At 38.6% G+C, this 21,676-nt stretch overlaps 1 long non-coding RNA gene across 2 annotated transcripts in view; it reads left to right on the forward strand.

Annotated features, from left to right (window-relative positions):
* LOC108517517 (uncharacterized) overlaps positions 1-21,676 on the forward strand; it is a 116,683-nt gene that overhangs the window by 20,959 nt on the left and 74,048 nt on the right. For both annotated transcript variants that reach the window (XR_001882130.1, XR_001882129.1), the window contains one exon: positions 18,867-18,996. This is a non-coding gene — a long non-coding RNA (uncharacterized LOC108517517). The remainder of the gene's footprint in view (positions 1-18,866; positions 18,997-21,676) is intronic.

Genomic DNA, 21,676 nt, shown 5'->3' on the forward strand with positions numbered 1-21,676 from the left:
AAAACCTAATGTAACATTCAAGACCCTATGTCATAAGGCCCAAGCCTACATTTTAATCAAACTTTTGTAAAGTTTTAAAAGTTTTCAATTAAAAAATAATGTAATCTCATAATGAAAATTTTGAAAATATAGAAAAATAAAGGAAAGCAAAGGAATTACATGTATCATTCAGATATAACCGGTATTTGATTTTCTTTTTATTTCCTTTCAGGATTTATATCATAAATATTTTATCTGCTTGTGATCATATAGCATGCTAAATTGTAAATGCAGGCTTTATTTTATATTTATAAGATATATTATAAATGAAATGCATTATTAATATTTTATTTTCATTTTTATTATAACACATATCTTGCAAATAAAATTATACCCACTATAAGCTTTGCCAGATATTAATAGATTCACATACATGCCTCGATGTTTATGTTTTTCCAAGGAAAAAAAACTCCAACGTTGCAGAACTGCCAACACTCTGTGATAACCTTGTTCAAAGTCAAGTCCCTTCCTTCCCCTGAAATAACCACCATCTTGAATTGATCATTTCCTTGAATGCTTTTATAGTCTTACTATATATGTTTATGTACATAAACAAAATAGGGGCTGAGGGGTTGGTTTTTAATGTTTTGAAACTTTTAAAACTGGAATTGTACTATAAATGCTCCTTTGTACCTTGCATTTCTTCTCTCACTATTATGTTTTTGGGGTTTTCCCATATTGTTTTACGTAGCTCTTGTTTGGTTATGGTAACCACAGTTTAGAGTATACGACAGACTTTGTACTGATTCTTTTCTGTTTATGGATTTTGTATCTAATTTTTTGTCATTATAAGCTGATATGATTAGGCTTTGTGTCCCCATCCAAATCTCATCTTGAATTGTAATCCCCAGGTGTTGAGGGAGGAACCTTCTGGGAGGTAATTGGACCATGGTGATGGTTTCCCCCATGCTGTTCTCATAATAGTGAGTGAGTTCTCACAAGATCTGATGGTTTTATAAGTGTTTGACAGTTCCTGCTTTGTGTGCACTTTCCTCTCTCACCTGCCATGTAAGACGTGCCTGCTTCCCCTTCTGCCATGATGGTATGTTTCCTGAGGCCCCCCCAGCCATGAGGAACTGTGAGTCAATTAAACCTCTTCCCTTTAAAAATTACCCAGTCTCAGGTATTTCTTTATAGCAGTGTGAAAACAGACTAATACATAAGCAATGCTGCAATTATCTAAAATTATAATTGCCAACTTACAGATATGTACATTGGCAACTCTCTTAGATATTGCAATATTCAACTCTAAAGTGGTGGTGCTAATGTATCTTCTCACCGGTAGGGTATGAGAGTTCCTGTGTCTCCCCACCTTCAACATTACAGGTGTAGCCAAACTTTTAAATGATTGCCAATGCTGATGGGGATGAAAAGATACATTATGGTGGTTTTCTGTTAAATGTATTTTATTGCTAATGAGGCAGAGTATTTTTTCGTATGTTTACTAGTCAGTCAGTTTTCTGCTTGTGAGTTGCCTGTTTGGATCCTTTGAGTATAATGGTTTGTTATTCAATTCCTTCCTAAGTATAAGAGTAATATATCCTCAATTGTGATAGACTACAGCAAATTGTAAGAAAAAATGAAATTACCTTAAATCTCACCACCCACTAGTTAATATTATTAACATTTAGCTGCATTTTCCTCACGGAATTTTAGTAGCCATAATTGTTTTATATAGTTAAAGTGAAGAGGGCCATGGTGACAAAATTTTTCACTGGGTTGTTTATACTATGTCCCAGATTAATCCCAATGATTGAAGTTATTCAATATATGTTTGAGAAATACAGAACACCATTAGTCAAGCTCATTGACATTGAAAACGGCCAGAATATAGCTCTTTGCAACTTTGCTTTTATGTAGAACAAAAGCAATTCTTTGTTTCATCATTTTCCAGGCTCTCTGACCCACCATTGTACATAGGTCATCCATTGTTAACAAGCAGTTATAGAGAAGAGTAATGTGAATACTGCAAGAGTTTTCATCTGAAAGGGAGGGCAGTGGGGTAAATGATACAGCTCATGAGTTACATCTGGTGCTGAAAAAGTGGCAAAGGTAAATGAATGCAGGGAAACTGCAAGGCTAACCTTAGCCCCATAACCCCTTTTGGCTTTGAATTACAAAATCCATTTTATTATTGAGTTTAGCATGCAGTGTGACTTACTCAGCACAGTGCCAAGAATTTCTCTTTTTCTTCATTATTTTCATCTCTTGGATGTTCATGGTATATTTTACATATTTCTAAATAAAGAAGGCTTCCATTAGTGAGTTGTTTCTGAGCCTTTTAACAATGGTGAAGGTCTTTCTGTTGCTGTCACATGGGAAATACAATCTGAATGGCTTTAAAATTCTTCGGTTACAAACTTTTCTCCCAAGAAAATGAAGACTTTTCTCCAGTTCTGGCATTTGCTATTACAGAAAGGTTAAGGTCAGCCTTTGGAGGCAACATTTTTCTTTCTGCCTGGGAGAATGTAGGATTTATTTTTATTCTTCTAATTCAAACATTTTGGCCAGTCATGTTCAAATGTGGTTCTCTTCTCTTTGATTTTTTTCTAGCATACAGTGAATCCTTCTGTTCTGGATACTTAAGTTTTTGTATGACTCAGACAATTTCCTTTTACTTGCCATATGTCTTTGATTATCGCTTCATCTCCACTTGCTCTGGTTTTCTCCTCTTGAACATGTAAAGTCATTAGATTTCATCTCATCCTCTGCCTCATATAGCTACCATCTCTTTCTTCATTATTTTTATCTTTTTATCCCCTCCCTCTGCATTTTGTTAGAGTTCTAGAGTTAGTTCAATGCATCATTGATTTGCTTTTCTACAGTATCTACTCTGTTCTTTGCTTCTATTTATTTCTATACTGCTATTTCGTTTTTGGTGTGTTCTTGAAGTCCTTTTTGTTCACTCAAGAATCTTCCTTCCCGTCTCATCCAATTTTTTTGTTATAATTTTCTGCTTTTCACAAGGTCTGGTTGTATCGCATTCTACTGCTAGTGACTCATTTTTCTAATATACTCTTTGGTTTACTGGAACAAATCATTTTCCAAGGGTTGTTCCTCTTATATGTATTTAGGCTAATGCACTCTTTCTTCGTGGTGTGCTATGTTTAATATTCCCTCATATTTAATTTTATTTTTCTATTTACTTTTCCTTCAACAAGGAACGATTTGTATGGATTTCTCTTTCCGATAGACAAAGCATGTGAATTGCCTTCAGTCCCTTTTTTTGTGGGCTTGGATACCAGTTGACTTTCCTTTTTATATCACAGCTGAAATACTCAGTGACAGGCATAGTTTCTACTCTTAACCCAGAACTTTGTAGGCTTTCATCTACAATGATCCTGCTGGCTGAGAAGGAAATTTCTCCTATGCCTCACTGCATGCTATTCTGACTCTCTGATTATACTCATTATTCAAGGACTGACCTTTTTGACCAGATATCCAACTGGAAGACAAAATGCAGAGTATGAACCAATGGTCAGAAATTCAATTTTGGTTATTTTGATGGATAAGGTACTTCAGATCACTGAAATGCCTTTTAAGTATTTATTTTGATATTTTTAAAATTGAAACTTTGTTCAGTAGGAAATTTTAAGTACATATGTACTAAATTAAAGAGTGTGTCATTGAATACTAGGTAGAGAAGGTTTGCTATTCAACCTGAAGCTCCCTGCCTTCAGCCCATACTCTGCTTTCAAAAATTCCTGCCTACTCCCTAGAAGTTAATTTACTTTTATTTATTCCTAATAAAGCAATAAGACTCATTGTTTTTCAGTATTGTGTGGAAGACACAGAAGAGCAAATATAATCTCACTTCTATGTCTCCAGTAAGTCTGCTTAAATACCCCTGGCCTACTTACTCTTAAAGGTACAAGGAGTGGATAAAATACAACTATAGTGTGTCAATCAAGGTTCTTTGGTAACAATCAGGGTTCTTTGGTATGATCAACAGAAATTGACTTGGGCTAACTTAAGTAAGAGGAAATATATTGAAAGGATACTGGGAGCTCAGAGAGTTGACTAGTAAGTTGGAGACCAAGTTTGAAAGTGACAGGAGAAATGACAAACTAGAAACTGGGAATCAAGGACTGCAGAAACTAGAGGAAGGAACCCACAGCAGGAACAGTCGGGTCATCTTCCAAGGTAATGAAACTTTAGTCATGCACCGTATGCTTGTTATTTTGTTCAGGAGTCAAATTCTAGGGAGTGAGTGTCCAGGTGGCTTTAGATCACATGCCTACTTTTTTGCTCTGGGACATCAGGGCTCCTGATTAGGATCCCACCATGTAGTATGCTAAGGGGAAGAAGTAATCCCCCACAGAAACTAAGGTGCTGGTAAGAGGTGGAGATGGACCCAGGAAACCAAACTCCTGTGAGTGTCCACTGCATGTGAACATTAACCTGCACCTTCAGATTTTACCCACGCCATCTTGCATCTTGCATTGATGTATTGTGACATCTTACTTAACTCACTGAATTCTCATTGGCTTTATACCTCAAAATTGGTAATCAGCTTTAATGTGCCTGGTTTTGGATGGCTTGTATGGAGAGGTCAGACCTCAGTATGTAAAAGAAGAGGATTTAGAATCAGACAATTCCAGAGCCAAACACCAGCTGGTCAACTCACTGACTAAGCTATCTTGAACAAATTGCCTAACTTTTCTGAGCCTTCATTTCTTAATTTATCATGATATTTTGGATAATTCAATGGGGTGATATGTGTAAAGTTCTTAGAAAATGCTCAATAGTCGGGTATAGTGGCTCACTCCTGTAATCCCAGCACTTTGGGAGGCTTAGATGGACAGATCACCTGAGGTCAGGAGTTCGAGACCAGTCTGGACAAAATGGCAAAACCCTGTCTCTACCAAAAATACAAAAAGTAGCCAGATGTGGTGGTGGATGCCTGTAATCCCAGCTACTTTGGAGGCTGAGGCATGATAATCACTTGAATCTGGGACATGGAGGTTGCAGTGAGCTGAGACCACACCACTGCACTCCAACCTGGGCAACAAGCAAGACTCCATCTCAAAAAAATAAAAATAAAAATAAAAGCTCAATAAATGATAGGTTGTTGTTATGGTTAATAGTTGTGAAAATTGTTATTATTCCTAACAGTAGACTAATTCATATTAAGTTGATATTCTTCACCTCAATGCCAAATAAGATTTCTTTTTTTTATTATTATACTTTAAGTTCTAGGGTACATGCGCACAATGTGCAGGTTTGTTACATATGTATACATGTGCCATGTTGGTGTGCTGCACCCATTAACTTGTCATTTACATTAGGTATATCTCCTAATGCTATCCCTCCCCCTTCTCCTCACCCCATGACAGGCCCTGGTGTGTGATGTTCCCCTTCCTGTGTCCAAGTGTTCTCATTGTTCAATTCCCACCTATGAGTGAGAACACGTGGTGTTTGTTTTTTTGTCCTTGTGATAGTTTGCTGAGAATGATGGTTCCAGCTTCATCCATGCCCCTACAAAGGACAGGAACTCATCCTTTCATATGGCTGCATAGTATTCCATGGTGTATAAATTTATCCTCCAATAGTACCAACCATGAGAAAAGGGAAAAGGGAACTGTAATGATCCTTCCCCTGTCATCCAAACCTTACCCGCAGTGGCAAGCCAGGCCAGTCCCTTCCTGGTCAGTCTATTAAAAGGAGGGAGGACATTTGCATTTAAGGAACTTTCGGTCTCATTGTGGAAACCAAATTACTGAATAGAATCAAAGCAATTAGGACCTACCACCCAGAGATCTGATAAAAGAGCCTCCCACAAACATTTATTTCTAGGACGGGGATCATAACTCTGCCTGGGTGGAAAATTTTAACGCACTGTACTTGGAATATCTACTGACACACTATGATATGCACATTTGATTGTGTGCCATGTCACAATTACACAATTACAGGCAACATGCAAGACAATTCCTAATGTCCATGGGAAGGCGAACTAAGAGGTGTCTAATTGAAAAGACAGGTAGAAGAGCCTTCTTATTACTAAAGAGTGTGAAAGTCACTTGGTGGGTGTTTAGCCAGACAAAGGATTACATTTATGTAATGATGGAATAGAGGTGGTCCCAGAGCTGAGTACCAGGTATTTTTAATCTCAGAATATCCACTATGGGCCTAACTGATGACGAGGGTAGGGACCATCACAACTAAGTGTACATAAATCTGGCACAATCACTGTCACAAAAAGCATTGACTTCTAGAATTGTTGCTACTATTTTGAAGGTTGCACACTGAATTCCTAACCATGGTCACCACTTACATAAATGCCAGGCCTATTATTGATTACATGTCACAATGCAATCAATAAGGTTCGGAGACTTATTTCTTCACCTCAATGAATACACAAGACTTCTCAAAGATTAATATGCTTTTGAATCATCTATGGATTGTCTTAAAATGCAGACTCTAACTCAGTAGATCTGCACTGGAACCTGAGCTGCTGCATTTCTAAAAACTCCAGTATGATGTTGGGGCTGCTATGCATGGATCAAAGTTTGAGTAGCAAAGATAAAAGGGTATAATCGCGATTCCTCCACAGATTTCTAACTACGGAAAAAATGCTCCTGACTACTTTTATGTCCTCTCACACAAAAATGTACTTGATTCAAAAGATGATCCCTATCTACTGACTTTTCCACAGGTTCTGAAAAAGCAGAAACTTAATAAACTAGAATAGTTGTGTCCTCAGTTTGTACAGGCATCACTCAAGAGCATGTTTAAACTGTAGATTTCCTGCGTTTCTCTTCCACAAGGAGTTGGTTTAATGTTACTGTTTAATGTTGCATTTTTTTTTTCCTTTTTGGTAGAGACAGGGTTGCATCATGTTGGCCAGGCTGGTCGGAAACTCCTGACCTCAAATAATTCTCACTGCCCCCCGCTTAGCTTCCCAAAGTTCGGGGATTAAAGGCTTGAGCCACTGTGCCTGGCCCTAATGTTGCATTCTTAATGTGAAAATGTGTAGCCCAGGTAATTCTAATGCAGGTGGCACTGGGAACATCCTTTCAAAAATATTGACCAAGTTATTATACAGGTATTATTGCCTGGTGTGGTACAGTTAAAGTACAAACTATTCTGTAACAAAGAGACCCCAAACACAATGGCTTAAATAAGATAGATGTTTATTTCATACCCATCTATCAGTCCAAAGATAAGAATTTCAAGCCGCCATGGTAGTTCTGTGCCATGATTTTATCATGACCTAAGTTCTCACTATTTAGCACCTCTGTCTTCCCCCTAGGACGTTGTTCTTGACTTAATGTTCAAATCTGAGTCACTGTTAGATTTGTAGCTCAGCTCATAGGAAGGAAGGCAGAGAAAACTTGAAGGGTAAGCTCTTTTCTTTTTCCATTACTTTGTTTACACTTTATCAAAGTATACTTTACATACAATAAACTGCATCTATTTAAAGTATGCAATTTGCATAGTTTTGTCATGTGTGTAACAACTCAAATGTCTATTCATAGGTGAATGCATAAGCCACTTCATTTAATCAATGGCTGCAGATTGTTTACACATTACACATTGATGATAAATCAGTTGCACTGGCCACATCAAGCTACAAGAGAGGCTGGATAATCTTGTTTTATACTGGGCAACTATGTGCAAATCTGTATCTCTAGCACCACAGAGGAGAGAACAGACTTTGTAAGACATCCAGCAATCCACAACTTCTGGAAACTCCTCTTTATATCTTAAAAGGCAATACAGCTGGTTCTTCCAGAAGGCCTTTCTGACCCTCAGACCTGTGTAAGCACCCCATTTCTGCCCATTGAAACCTGCTATTCCTGAATCTATCACTACACTTAGAACACTGAATCACTGAAATGACCCCTTTGTGTCTTCATCTATATGTAATATAAGTGTCTATCTTTATCAACAAATGATAAAATTGAGACACCTGTTACATATAGACACCTGTCTATATGTAATAAAGACAGGTGTCTATCTTTATCAACAAATGATAAAATCGAGCTTGTACATTTATGAAATTAATATATGCTTCTTTAAGTGGGACCCCTATCCATTCCTCCTCACTGGGTGGGACCTGTCAGCAAAGTCCCCCAGCCACCCCTGCCCATATTCTACAGACAGAGCTCTGATTGCTCCCTGGGACAGAGTGCCCAAGAGGAGGGCATGTTGCCACCTTGGTTGTTTGGATGACTCAGCTGTTCCAGCCTGCATGCTTTGGAGACTCCAAAAAATCTGAATAAGGAAGGGTCCTCCTAACATAGCACAGCTGCTTTGCCAGAATGTGGCCAGATTGCTTCTTTAGGGAAGAACCCCAATCCATTCCTCCTCACTGAGTGGGACCTCCCAGCTGGGGCCTCTAACCATCCCACCCATATTCTATTGACAGAGCTCTGATCTTTCCCTGGAATGAAGTGCCTGGGGTTGGGGTGGGCCACTACCTTGGTTGTCTGGACAACTCAACCATTCCAGCTTGTAGGCTTTGGAGAGTCCAAGTTGACAGGGACAGAGGGGTTCCCCAGCACAATACGGCTGTTTTGTCAAGGTGTGGCCAGACTGCTTCTTTAAGCAGGACTTCACTCCTCCTCACAGGGCGGGTCCTCCCAGCCAGGGCCTCTGGCCACCCCTACCCCTGTTCCACAATTGACAGAGTTCTAATTTCTCCCTGGGATAAAGTGCCCAGAGAGTGGCGCATGCCATCACCTTGGCTGTTCAAGCATCTCAGCCAGTCCAGCCTGTGGACCTTGGAGAGCCCAGAAAAATTGGGGGTTGAAGGGATCCCCAACACAGCACGTCTGCCTTACCAAAAAGCAACCAGAAACAGACTGCTTCTTGAAGCACATCCCTGATCCTGTTCCTCCTGACTGGGTGGGACCTCTCAACTGCAGTCTCCAGCCACCTCCTACAGGCATGTTTGGGCCAGCAGCAGGTCAATAACTTCCTGTGATGGAGCTTCCAGAGGAAGGGGCAGGGGCTGCCATCTTTGTTGTTTTGCAGTCTTCACTGTTGATATCTCCAGGTATAGGAAAAAGCCAAGGCAACTAGGGTTTGGAGTGGAACCCCAGCAAACTGCAGCACACCTTCAGAAGAGTGGCCAGACTGTTAAAAGAAAAACAAATGAACAGAAAACAGCAAAAACCAGAAAAACACCATCTAAAGTTCAGTGTATTAGTCAGGATTCTCTACAGGAACAGGACTAATAAGATAGATGTATATATAAAAGGGGGTTTATTAAGGAGTATTGACTCACATTATCACAAGGTTAAGTCCCACAATAGGCCATCTGTAAGCTGAGGTGCAAGGAAGCCAGTCTGAGTCCCAAAACCTCAAAAGTAGGGAAGCCAACAGTGCAGTCTTTGGTTTGTGACTGAGAGCCCCTGGCAAACCACTGGTGTAGGTCCAATAATCCAAAAGCTAAAGAACTTGGAGTCTGATGTTTGAGGGCAGGAAGCATCCAACACAGCAGAAAGATGGAGGCCAGAGGACTCAGCCAACCTAGTGCTTCCATGTTCCCCTGGCTGCTTTTATCCTAGCTGTGCTGGCTACTGATTAGATGGTGCCCCACCAGAATGAGGGTGGGTCTGCATCTCCCAGTTCAATAACTCAAATGTTAATCTCCTTTGGCGACACCCTCACAGACACACCCAGGAATAATACTTTGCATCCTTCAATACAATCAGGTTGACACTCGATATTAACCATCACAGTCAGCAACCTCAAAGATTGAAGGTAGACAAGCCCACAACGATGAGCAAGAATTAATGCAAAAACGCTGAAAACTCAAAAAGCCAAAGTGTTCCTTTTCCTCCAGATGACTCCAACACCTCTCCAAAAATGGCTCAGAACCAGGCTGAGACTGAAATGGCTGACATGACAGAAGTAGGCTTCATAATGTGGATATAAATGAACTTTCCTGAGCTAAAGGAGTAGGTTGTAAGCCAATGCAAAGAATCTAAGAATCATGATAAAACAATGCAGGAGCTGACAGCCAAAACAGCCAATTTAGAGAGGAACATATCCAACCCAATAGAGCTGAAAAACACACTACAAGAACTTCACAATGCAATCACAAGTATTAATAGCAGAACAGACCAAGCACAGGAAAGAATCTCAGAGGCTGAACACTGTCTTTCTGAAATAAGACAGGCAGACAAGAACAGAGGGAAAAAAAAAAGGAAAGAACAAAACCTCTGACAAAAATGGGATTTACTATGTAAAGAGAGCAAATCTATGGCCAATTGGTGTACCTGATAGAGACTGGGAGAATAGAACCAATTTGGAAAACATACTTCAGAATATCATCCAGGAGAACTTCTCCAACCTAGCAAGACAGGCCCACATTCAAATTCAGGAAATGCAGAGAACCCCAGTAAGATACCACACAAGAAACTCATCCTCAAGACATAATTATCAGATTCTCTAAGGTCAAAGTGAAAGAAAAATGTTAAGGGCAGCCAGATAGAAAGGCCAGGTCACCTACAAAGGGAAGCCCATCAAACTAATAGTGGACCCCTCAGCAGAAACCTTACTAGCCAGAAGAGATTGGGTGCCATATTCAACATTCATAAAGAAAATAATTTCCAACCCAGAATTTCATATTCAGCCAAACTAAGCTTCACAAGTGAGAGAGAAATAAGATCCTTTTCAGACAAGCAAATGCTGAGGGAATTCATCACCACCAAACCTGCCTTACATGAGCTCCTGAAGGAAGCACTAAATATAGAAAGGAAAAACCATTGCCAGCCACTACAAAAGCAAACTGAAGTACACAGACTAGTGACACTATGAAGCAACCACATAAGCAAGTCTGCAAAATAACCAGTTAGCATCATGATGACAGAATCAAATCCACACATAACGATACTAACTGTAAATGTAAATGGGCTGAGTGCCGCAATTAAAATGCACAGAATGGCAAACTGGATAAAGAACCAAGACCCATAAGTTTGCTGTCTTGAAGATATCCATCTCACATGCAAAGAGACATATAGACTCAAAATAAAGGGATGGAGGACCATTTACTAAGTAAATCAAAACCAGAAAAAAAGCAAGGATTGCAATGCTAGTTTCTGGCAAAACAGACTTTAAACCAACAAAGATAAAAAAAGACAAAGAAGGGCATTATATAATGGTAAAGGGTTAAATTCAACAAGAAGAGCTAACTATCCTAAATATATGTGCGCCCAATACAGGAACACTCAGATTCATAAAGCAAGTTCTTAAGAGACCTTCAAAGAAACTTAGATTCTCACAAAATAATAGTAGGAGACTTTAACACCCCACTGACAGAAAGTTTATTGAGACAGAAAATTAACAAAGATATATAGAACCTGAACTCAACTCTCGATCAGGTGGACCTGATAGGTATCTACAGAACTCTCTACCCAAAAACAACAGAGTATACATTTTCTTCACCACATGGCATTTAATCTAAAATTGATCACACAAATTGCAGCAAAATAACTCTCAGCAGAAGGAAAAGAACTGAAATTATAACAGTCTCTCAGACCACAGCACAATCAAATTAGAACTCAAGATTTAAAAATTCACTCAAAACCATACCATTACATGGAAATTGAATAACCTGCTCCTTAATGATTTTGGGGTAAATAATGAAATCAGGGCAGAAATAAAAAAGTTCTTTGAAACTAATGAGAACAGAGAGACAATGTACCAGAATCCCTGGGATGCAGCTAAAGCAGTATTAAGAGGGAAATCCATAGCATTAAATGCCCACATAAAAAGCTAGAAAGATCTCAAGTTAACAACCTAACATCACAACTGAAAGAACTAGAGAACTGCACAAGACAAAGTTACTCTCTTTCACCACTCCTATTCAGGCAAGGGAAAGAAATAAAGAATATTCAAATAGCAAGAGAGAAAGTCAAACAAACTACTTTTTTTTTTTTTTTTTTGGAGATGACATGATCCTATATCCAGAAAACCCCGTCATCTCAGCCAAAAGCTTCTTTAGCTAATAAACAACTTTAGGAAAGTCTTAGGATACAAAATCAATGTACAAAAATTAGTTGCATTCCTATATACTAACAACAGGCAAGCCAAGAGCCAAATCGCAAATGAACTTCCATTCACAATTGCCACAAAAAGAATAAAATACCTAGGAATAAACCTAACAAGGGAAGTGAAGAGCCTCTTCAAAGAGAACTACAAAGCACTGCTCAAAGAAACCAGAGATTACATAATCAAATGGAAAAACATTCTGTGCTCATTAATAGGAAAAATGAAAATTGGGAAAATGGCCATACTGTCCAATAGTAATTTATAGATTCAAAACTATTCCCATTAAACTACCATTGACATTCTTCACAGAATTAGAAAAAAACTTTTAAAAAAATTCTTATGGAACCAAAACTAGAGCCTGAATAGCCAAGGCAATCCTAAACACAAAGAACAAAGAGGCAAGCATAATGCTACCTGACTTCAAACTATACTACAGGGCTACAGTGACCAAAATGGCATGGTCCTGGTGCAAGAACAGACATATAGACCAATGGAACAGAATACAGAACTCAGAAATAAGACTGTACAGTTACAACCATTTGATCCTTGACAAACCTAACAAAAGCAATGGGGAAAGGAGTCCCTATTTAATAAATGGTGCTGGGAAAACTGGCTAGCCATATGCAGAAAATAGAAACTGGATCCCTTCCTTACACCATATACAAAAATCAAGTCAAGGTGGATTAAAGACTTAAATGTAAAACCCAAAACTATAAAAACCCTAGAAGAAAACCTAGGTAATACCATTCAGGACATAGGCATGGGCAAATATTTCATGATGGAGATGCCAAAGCAATGGCAACAAAAGCAAAAATTAACAAATAGGATCTAATTAAACCAAAGAGCTTCTGCACAGCAGAAGAATCAACAGAGTAAATACACAACCTACAGAATGGGAGAAAATTTTTACTGGCTATCCATCTGAAAATGGTCTAATATCCAGGATCTATAAGGAACTTAAATTTACAAGAAAAGAAAATTAAAAAGTGGGCAAAGGAAAAGAAGAGACACTTCTCAAAAGAAGACATATATATGACCAAGAAACATGAAAAAAAACTCAATGTCACTGATTATTAGAGAAATGCGAATCAAAACCACAATGAGATGCCATCTCACACCAGTCAGAATGGTGGTTATCAAATGTCAAAAAAACTACAGATGCTGGCAAGGTTGTGGAGAAAAAGGAATGCTTTTACACTGTTAGTGGGAGGGTAAATTAGTTCAAACATTGTGGAAGACAGTATGAGAATTCCTTAAAGACCTAGAAGCAGAAATACCACTTGACCCAGCAATGCCATTACTGACTCTAAACCCAAAGGAATATAAATTGAAATCATTCTATTATAAAGACACATGCATGTATATGTTCACTGCAGCACACTATTCACAGTAGCAAAGACATGGAATCAACCTAAATGCCCATCGATGATAGACTACATCAAGAAAATGTGGTGCATATACACCATGGAATACTATGCAGCCATAAAAAGAAGTGAGATTATGTCCTTTGCAGGGACATGGATGGAGCTGGAGAACATTATCCTTAGCAAACTAAAACAGGAACAGAAAACCAAATATTGCATGTTCTCACTTATAAGTGGGAGCTGAATGATGAGAACACATGGACACAAGGGGAAACAATACACACTGGGGACTGTCAGAGGGTGGGGGGTGGGAGGAGGGAGAGAAGCAGGAAAAACAATGGATACTAGGTTAATATCTGGGTGATAAAATAATCTGCACAACCAACCCTCAAGACACACGTTTACCTATGTAACAAATCTGCACATCCTGTACATGTATCTCTGAACTTAAAAGTTGGAAATGGAAAAGAAAGTTGATATAATGGCTATGTCCTTTTCAACACTAATAATAACAATATTAATATTAACAATATTAATAATAACAATCTGTGAGTTCACAGTTGCCTTCTATGTGCCAAACATGATTTTAGGCCCCTTAAACACTTTCTCTCCTCTATGTTTCACAAAAATACTGAGAAGAAAGAATTATTATCCCTATTTCATTGGTGAGGAGAGAGAGTCTTGAAGAGGGTACAAAACATGCCCTAGGTGACTGCACTGTAACAGAAGCAGGACTTCATCTAGGTTTGTTGAAATCCAAAGCCCACTCTTTCCCTTTTGCATACTCCTTCTGCACTGCCATTGTTATGACAATAGATCTCCCTGAAAATGTATCCTATACATTTTGTCATTTTTCCTAGCATTTTTATATACTTTTCTACTTGCCCTGGAATAAAATTTTCCTAAAAGATCCCAAACTAGAATTCAAGATTGAGCTTATAGCCCATTTAACAGATGGGAAAACTGAGTCACAGAGACCCAAAATGATTGCTGGAGTCAAATCCTTAGGGCATTGAGTTAATGGGCCTCACATTTCTTGTCTCCCAGGGAGGCAACAATTGTTTGAAAAGAGTATCAGCGGTTTAACCAAACAACTCATGATCCAAATACTGACTGTGCCTTTGAATATAGGACCTCAGGCAAGTTCACTAACTTCTCTGAGCCTGTTTCCTCGTTTGTAAAATAAAAATAATGATATCCACCTTGTAGTGGTGCTATATTAGAGATGAACTATGAAAACTACTTCATACACTACCTAACAAAGACCAGGTGTTCATTAAATGTTAGTTCTCCCCATTGCAGTCAAGTCTTTTTCCTGGAGCACATACTGTCATTTTCCTTTACCAGGGAAACGTAAATTTCTCATTGTAAAAATTTAGAACTGGGTATATATAAAGTAGAATCCATTCTAAAAGCTCTTTTTTTCAATTCAAGGGAAAAAAAGGAAAAAAGTGCTGAGCCAATATTTCTACTATTCAATCATTAAATATTAATCGATGTCAATGCATTTGAGGGAGGCTTTAGCTGTGACAGGTGAGCCGAAAGTAGAAATTCTGATTTAACGAGGCCTCCCGGCCACTTCGGCAAAAATGTCAGGGTGCAAGGTGCGGTGGAGAATAATTAACTTATAAACAACCTTTGGAAAAAGATCAGTAACTCTGAAATTGGAGACTAAGACAAGGCTTCTCTTATTTTCTCTAGAACATTTTTTTTTTCTTTAGGATATTTCCCTCCTTTCTGAATCGAGCCGGACTCAGTACCCTCTAAGTTGGAATGCCCTTAGCTGTTTTGTTTAGATGGGGCTTTGAAATGATTAGGTTGTTGAAATGATGAATCAGGGAGCGCTACAGGATTTTTCACAGTCTCTGTGAACAATGCCCCATATCACCCTTACACTGACAGGCTGTATTTTTATATTTGACATGTGAGAGGAACATGGAAAATAACACACTGACAGCACCTTAGATACCAGTCATACATCTTCCTAACACAGATTGATGGGTGGAAAAGAATATTATTTAGTGAGCTCTTCTTAAGCTCTCTAAGGAAAATATATAGATCCACCAGTGGATTGACTTGAAACTCATATTAACATTCTTTATGAGCAGGAAACGGAAAAGTAACCCTCATCCATTTCTGCACTAGCAAACAGATCAGAAAAATTAGTGGAAACCAATCCAGAACCTTCATATTGCTCATTGATGCATCATAGTTTGCTCCTTCCTGGTCTAGGAATGAGAGCAGATGGAATTTCTCCAACGAGACACATTGGCCTTTCTCAATTTCAAACCAAAGTTGAAAGATAAGCTACTAGGAAAATTGAAGCTGCAGCTATAGCTGCTCAGAGAACCAAGCTGAAACTGAAAAAAGTACTGAACTGTACATCTATGAGGTGGCTCAAAGAACCAAGCGGAATTATGGATGCCACATACCAGGGGACACAAACATTAAAAAAATACCCCCTGTAGTGAATGCCATAATGTGCCAGAAACTCTCCCTTTAGGAAGGCAGGATTTATACCTGCAGCTTCTGTGAGTGCTGCTGGTGACCTCAGTTGCCAGCCCTCTTCAGAAAGTGCCTTTGCTAAAGAGAGTTGTTTCACCGAACAGTATGCTGCTTTGATAGAAGAGTCAGTATTCAATGACTGGTCAATCCAGGAGCATAAAAGCCCAGTCCTGGTCCCAAAAAGGAACAGCTGTGGAGTGTCCTCTCAGCTCCAGAGCCCTGTAAGTTGGCTAAGACATTCATTGAGACTTCACCACAGCCTGACTTCTCCCTACGACCAATCTTCCTTCCTTCTCTTTCATTACACAAATGTCAGTTACATGAACATTCACTAAAAAAATTTCTGTACCTTCATCTCTATCTCCGAGTTTGCATCCAGGAATAACCAAATTTCGATAACCTCTTCATCTTTAACACCCGAAATGCACCACGTAACTTAAATAGCTCCCAACATTAAAATCCTGTGATGCCATCAGAAATGTGTATGTATAATCAACCAAATCATTTTAAAACCCCAGTCACAGCCACTCCAGTTTTTAAGACAGAAAATAAGAAACAGAAAGATGAGCACCATCATGTGGAAGGACCTATGGCTGTAAGCTTCTAGTTCTATCTTTGGTGCAACAAAGTTTTTTTTTTGTTTGTTTGTTTGTATTTTTAATTATATACCTGAGCTGAGGTAAAGACAGGTGAAGGAAAACATCCAAGCATTTTAATACCAAAGGTGGAATAGCTAAAAGAAATATTTTTTCTATTCTAGATGATATAGAAGGGCCAAGAATGGGAATCTGGATCGTTGGTTCTTAGGATTACAGAGTACCTTGCACTTTTGTTTCCAATAGCAAACAATAAAGTAGAAAGACTTTGAACTAGCAGTTTATTGACTACAGAGTGGCAGCAAAGAGAATCAGAGACTTGTTTGATATCTGCCAGTAAGTTTTCCACATTTGGCTGTTACTAAGGGAGCCAACTTATTTACAGCCCTATGGCTTCACCTGCATTCCCTGGTTTTTCTCTGTTCTCTTCTTGCCTCTTCTATATTCTATTCCTTTCCATTTCCTCTGCTCTGCTTTTTTCTCTTTGACTCTCTTATTCATCTTCTCTCCCTCCTGCTACATTGGACCATTTTATTGACTAGAGTTTCAATAGTAGTTGAATCACATAGACTGCTATTTCAGCAATAAAGTACTTATTTGAAAAAAAAAAAAAAGGAACTTTTCATCTGTGTGTGCAAGTGTTATCCAAATATGGTGAACTAATTTATCCTGTAAAACTTAATTAAAACCAATAAAAAAGGAGACAGCCCTGGAGGGAGCAGTAACTCCCTTGGCAGGACCTGGGTGAGATGCATTCAGTTGGGACTATTCTAAACTTAACATTTGATTTGGTCTCATGATTTTCAGAGGCTTTAGTTTGGTTTTATATGCTACTAAAATGCTTTTAAGTAGTATATATGGTTTACTCCAATTGAGAAAAGTTTTGTTAGATTTCCTCTAACGTTTCCCACAGGAAAGCCTTGGCTTTTTATTCATGACTAGAATATTTTGTGGCTTTGGAAATAGCCATGAAAATCAAAAGCACCACTTTTGAAGTGTTCCAGATGCAGACAAGTATATCTTCATATATCTTATATCACATCCCTGGTTTTGAAATGATTTTGTCTGACAAAGTGAATAAACAAGGTCAGAGTGGAACTTTCAGTAATAGTGACTTGATGTTAACATCCCCATGACACCATAAGATATTTTTTTTCTAATTGCAGAATTCTGTCTTGATAACCTTTAAAATTTCTTGCACCAAAGACAGAAATACAGTAGATATGGATGGAAGGAAGGAAGAACGAATGGATGGATGGATGGATGAATGGATGGAGGAAAGTTGGACAAATGGGTGGAGGATGGATAAACGTAAGGATAGGTGGTTGAGTCAGTCAATGAATCAATGAATCCCAGAGCATTGGGATCCACTTGTTCACATTCTTCCTGCTGAAATAAGAATCAGAAGGAAAGGATGAAGCTGCTCCACTAGCACAGTGAAGGTAGAGCAAGACTAAGTATGGACTTCCAGCAAAATATCATTCTCAGCACCAGCTTTGCCAGGATAAGTACCAAATAAACATTGGACAAATTTACTTGCTGCCCATTTTGATCAAAATTTGCCTCAATGGCACTGCAGGAGGACTGCCAGTGGCAATTTTTTTCAATGGTTTTTATTATGAAAATTTAAAATAATTTTACATAGAACACCTATATCTGTGACCTGGATACTGCTATAAATATTTCACTCTACTTGTTTTATCATGTAACTCTCCATCTACCTATCCTTCTATTCATCCATCAACCCATCTTATTTTTTGATGTATTTCAAATTACATTGCAGACATCGGTACTTCTCCATACATTCTTCAGAATACATAGCATTGGAGTTCAATATGTGTCTTGAGTCTTTTTCTTTGATGTAAAAGTGATCATTAGCTGAATTTTGACAATTGCAAACACCTGTTTGACCCAAATTCCTATAAAGATATAGAGCATTCCTGTCACCCCAGAAAATTTAGCAATGGAGATTTAAAAGCCTTTGAATTAATTTATTTACCTCTTTACCCAGAAAGAGAATGGTCTGGGTATCACTTAAAAAGTTTAATATTTGAAAGGAAGTGTTCATCCTCACAAATTGCTTCAGATCTCAAGCCAATAAAGAGTTGCTTCACTGTATATTTGTTTAGTGAAATCCAAACTCCAAATTTGATGACATAGGAGAGATTTATATGGATGTACAACATTATCTGAAGGTTTAATAAGATGGCAAACAGGCAGGAGAGAATAAAGCAAAATTAGAATTCTAATTTCTTATGTGTGTTTTCATTACTTTTAAAAATAATATGTACACATAATTTGTGTCTGCATAGCATGTACGCTTTGGGATTAATTCATGCTGTGTTCTTTGTGCTAGATGCTCCTGAGACATCACGTTTATAGGAACAAAGGAAAAGCCAACCAAATAACCAAGGAACCCTCAGTGAGGCTGTACTTATTGCTGAGTTGCATCTAGTGCCAAGCTAAATTTCTACTACATAGTACATGTAAGTTGAATCCCTTCCAAATGCAGGGCTCCTTCATAAGTAGCTATGTTGACTAATTACCTTCATCAGGATAATTATACCTAAGGAAAGGGTTCAATTATTCCTACCAAGTGGAATGTTGACATTGTTTAATGAAGAATTAAAGCATGTGGTGACAAACTATGTGTTTCGAGGGGAAATAAGGCAGTTACCAACAATCTGTTTCCAAGAAAGAATTTTAAAGCATTTCTGGTATACTCTTAAGTATTCAGAATAAAGCTGTTAGGCATTTCCACAGCAAGCAAGACTCAGCCTCTATCTGAGGCGGTACATGTCAATGAATTGACATCAACCAGGCACTCATGGGTCTGACGTCATGACTGAAGAGCAGAACAGCAATTAAATTGAGTTCAGCTGTTGTCTACTCACACCACCACATTTCAAAGTGACTTTTTTCAGTCATTGTTTCACACAAATGGTAAACCCACATCACCCTTCATTGTAACAGTAGCACACTTTGGAAAACTGCAATGCAGAAGGATTATATTTAAAACCTCCAGTATATTAACTAAGGCCTAGTATGGCCACTGATGGATAATAGTCTTAAAATTCATTCCTTCATTTATTCATTCAATACATATTGATCAAGTAATTATGATATTAAAGGTGATATGGTAATTGCTGCAAAGAATTTAAAAGGAATCAACTATAACCCAAAAAGGACTATTCACTCATTAACTGAACAAGTCTCTATTGGGAACAGAGGCAGACTCTGTGGTTTACTGCCCAAATACACCTTCAAGACTGAGACACTCATTCCTGGGGCTGCAAGAAGTGTAGAATGTTGATAGTTCAAAACTGAGTTTCTCTCCAGGAATTGTTCTAGGCTAAAATAAGCTACCTCATCAAATATTACACATCCCACTCTCAGGGAGCAGCTGCATCCAATAACTGATGGTGCTGAGGTAGGAAGGGTCTTCACTCAGTTAGGACAACTATAAAGAGGAGCACAGCTCCATATCACACCATAGGGTCAACTGAGGCCTCTCTTGCAACCGCATCACAATTCTACTTCTTCCTCTGCCCTATTCTGCAACTCTCACTCATCAGAGATGTTGTTACTTAACACATTCTTCAATTAACCTCGTGCATGCAAATCTCAACATCTTGGAGTTTGTCTCCTGAGGAAGTCAACCTGAGACAGTATCTGTCAAAGTGGTTCCAGGAACACAACTATAAGATGAGATTTAGAAGGATCACCTAGCCTCAGAGTAAGAATCCTATCACTGGTTATGCAATTTTGAGAACTTGTTAAAACTCCCACTAATGGAGAATTGAGATGAAAATGAAAGTCTAAGGGTGAAATATCACCAATATAAGATGAGGTGTGAAAACATGAGGGCCTCCTTGATAATATAAAAACAAACACTCATCTCTTACAGCCAGAGGACGAAAAACATTGAGCACCTCACAGAGGCGAAATTGCACAGAAGACTGAATTTTCAATGCCAGCATATCTGCTACAGTAAGGGCAGTGTCCTGATCAGGAAGGAGTAGGACATTAAGGCTTGGATGGGAGCATATTGACTGATGCACTGGAAAATATTGAATCTTTAGGTTCCTTCAGTTTCCCTTGAGCCCTTCAGTCATTCATAAATGCTCCATTCCTCTCTCTTAAATGCTAAATTCAGCATGCCACTTTTGTTTGAAGAAGATGCTCAAGCTTCTGCTATGCAAAATGGCACACATCATGATCTGCCTGCTTTCCCTCCTGGCCACTGGATCATGGGAAAAGTTACAATACAATACACCTGGGAAAGATCTGGGTCTGCTAAGAGAAACTGAGAGCTATATATCAAGGAAACTGTAGTATTTCACTAGCATGTGCCAGCAGGAGCCAGGAAAGTTTATATGAGATAGCATCCCAAAGATTCTGTATTAAGGAGAACAGAAAAAGAAGCTGGAATAGGAGGAGTTCATCAAATATGTGAGCACTGTCCTGTGATACAGGATTTACACCCCATCAAGAACCCCAGGAGACAGTACTAATTCGCTGCTAGGATGGCTCTTCGTAGCCTGGAAAAAGCAGTAGCCAGTACCTAATGAAGTAGAAATGTGACAGATGGTGGAGGGAGTGATCAAAAGGCCTGCTAGGCTGGATATTCTACATAAACCCAGAAAAGGCACAAGTCAATAATGCCCCATGGAAGGGAATAGAGGACAATCTATTTACCAAAGTGATAAGGAACGTGCTACTGAAAGCTGCTTTAAGCTCAGTGACAGCTGTCCTTGGTAGACCAGGGCAGTAAAAGATTCTTTTAAAGAACTGGCTCCCTGAGCACCCAGATTCATAAAGTAAGTCCTTAGAGACTTACAAAGACACTTAGACTCCCATACAATAATAATGGGAGACTTCAACACTCCACTGTCAACATTAGACAGATCAACGAGACAGAAAGTTAACAAGGATATCCAGGAATTGAACTCATCTCTGCACCAAGCGGACCTAATAGACATCTATAGAACTCTCCACCCCAAATCAACAGAATATACATTCTTCTCAGCACCACATCGCACTTATTCCAAAATTGACCACATAATTGGAAGTAAAGCACTCCTTAGCAAATGTAAAAGAACAGAAATTATAACAAACTGTCTCTCAGACCACAGTGCAATCAAACTAGAACTCAGGACTAAGAAA

This window comes from Rhinopithecus bieti, unplaced genomic scaffold (genome assembly GCF_001698545.2).
Source record: "Rhinopithecus bieti isolate Rb0 unplaced genomic scaffold, ASM169854v2 scaffold_39703, whole genome shotgun sequence".
NCBI lineage: Eukaryota > Metazoa > Chordata > Mammalia > Primates > Cercopithecidae > Rhinopithecus > Rhinopithecus bieti.